This window comes from Populus euphratica, unplaced genomic scaffold, assembly GCF_000495115.2.
Source record: "Populus euphratica unplaced genomic scaffold, PopEup_1.0 scaffold329.1, whole genome shotgun sequence".
Taxonomy (NCBI): domain Eukaryota; kingdom Viridiplantae; phylum Streptophyta; class Magnoliopsida; order Malpighiales; family Salicaceae; genus Populus; species Populus euphratica.
Window position 1 is genome coordinate 127,678 of NW_011500009.1, and position 312 is coordinate 127,989.

Here is a 312-nt window from a genome sequence, read left to right on the forward strand (position 1 = left end):
TTTGTCAGTGTTTGTTATTTCAGGTGATATCTTCTATACTCTATCTTTCTACGTTAGGACATTGAGGACAATGTCTTATTTTGGTTGGGGAGAGAGAGTAATAGTTGATTAAAAAAAATAACTAACTGTGTTTTCTATTTCATAAAACATGTGCAAAATTATTATTACTATGATGGTAGAGTAAAGGAGCTCTTTTGTTAAAGTGACTCTTGAGACGCATCTTAGTAACCATTCTTAACAAGGTCTATTATAATACTTCCTGAAATATTCAGATTTACAAACTCTCGCATTATTATCACTTAATTCTGCTCA